The sequence below is a fragment of the Poecilia formosa genome, unplaced genomic scaffold (genome assembly GCF_000485575.1).
Source record: "Poecilia formosa unplaced genomic scaffold, Poecilia_formosa-5.1.2 Scaffold144, whole genome shotgun sequence".
NCBI lineage: Eukaryota > Metazoa > Chordata > Actinopteri > Cyprinodontiformes > Poeciliidae > Poecilia > Poecilia formosa.
Genome location: NW_006800083.1, coordinates 1586260 through 1588251, shown reverse-complemented (window position 1 = coordinate 1588251; position 1992 = coordinate 1586260).

The window sequence follows — 1992 nt, the reverse complement described above, 5'->3', positions numbered from 1 at the left end:
CAAGTTGAAAAAAAAAAAAAAATAGAAGACATTTTTAGTTTCGCCAAACCCTGCAGTTGGCAGGTACCCTGTAATTTTTCAAGTCGGCAAAATTATTGTTTATAGTAAGAAAAATAATGTGATACCTCTTCTTCCAGCCTTAAATGACTGTTCTTTTCCTTATTTTCTTTGGTCACCAAGCCATGTTGTGTAGAGAATGTGATAGGCTGATGTTGATCTATGGAAAAGATTTGTATTTGGTACAAAATTAAAATACCACATTTCAACAGGCAGAGCATGGCGTTCAAGTTAAAAACAAGAGCATCTCTTCTTCTCAAAGTAGATTACTGAGATGTTATTTAAAGTACAATTCATGATTTATGATTTTTTTCTTACTATTTGTGAATAAGTGCATTTTTGTACACTGATAACAGATTTCTAAAAGCATAATTTGGTTGGATAGCTTTGTGTCTTTTTGTTTTTCTTTTTTTAATGAATTAAAAGCACAATTTATATGTATTTGAAAACTGCATACACTCTATCATCACAAATATGGATATAGATCTCTATGATTGATTGCAAAATTACCTACTCAATTGTGCATTACAGGTATTTGTGGATTTTTTAAGATTATTTCAAATATGTGTCATGCTTTGGTTACATGACATTTGTCCTTGAACTGTGAGAAAATGTGTCAACATTGCCTCTTATCTAATATCATCTTTATCAGCTAAAATGGCTTTATACATAACATGTAACCTACATGAAAGACATGCCTGTTACCTAATATCTTTCTACTTCTAATACTGTTCATTAAAATAATTAAATAGCAAAGTGATTAGAAGTTGATGGGATTTATTTTGGTCTGTTACATTTTTCCAAAACACAACATTTCCTGTTTATTTTTGTGGATTATGGTTACAATACCCATTTAGTAACCATTTGAAGTCTTTGTCTAGTGAAGTCTTTAGAATATTATATAATTAGCAAAGTAAATCGTGTAACACAACTAATGGTTTTAAGCATACCAACAATATTTTTTTCATTAATTCACAGACACAACATATTTTTATTTATGAGCTGTCTGTAATTTCAAATGATCAAGATCATCAGGTCTGAGGCTATTTAGAAACCATCAACATAACCAACAAAATCAAATTAAAAGGGAAGCAAATGAAAGGGTACAATGATGAAGTTGTTACAATAAATATAATAAAGTAATATACCAAAATCAGACATGATCCATCAATAACTAAACAATTAAACAATTAAAAATGATGAAACTCTAAAAGGATAATGGTGGCCAAAAACAGAAATAAAGTAATAATAATAATAATAATAATAATAATAATAATAATAATAATAATAATAATAATAATAATAATAGGGTCAGTGTTTGATTATTTTGAATAAAGAGTTGGTTTATCATATCACGAAGAACCAGAAAACGTTAGGAAAGACTTTCTACCAGAAGGCGTAATTTACATACAGCTCTTAAACGCAACCAACCTCGTGTGTTCAGGCTCAGTGGAGTTATGTGAAGTTATGTGTGACTCTAAACCACCCAGGACAAACACTGCTGTGTTTTTTGGCTACAGGTCTTTATATACCTGGACTGATTGACTGAAGGCTGACCCTCGGAGATGTTTCACTGCGTCTTCCTTCGGTGCCCTTTTCATTCAATAAAGCGCCTTCCAGCGGACATGAATGATAGCTGTAGTTTTTGGAGAAATTGCGACATCTTTTGGCCAAGAAAAGCGAAGCATTGCAACAGGTTGTTATTATACTTGATTATATATTTATATTAGACTTTTGTATGTCATTTTTTTGAAGTAGCCATAATTTCCTTGCGTTCGTGTCTTGCACTCTGCTTGTATTGTATTTATTATTATTATTATTATTATTATTATTATTATTATTATTATTATTATTATTATTATTATTATTATTATAATTATTATTATTATTATTATTATTATTGCTATTATTAAGAAATCATCCATAGTTGCGACT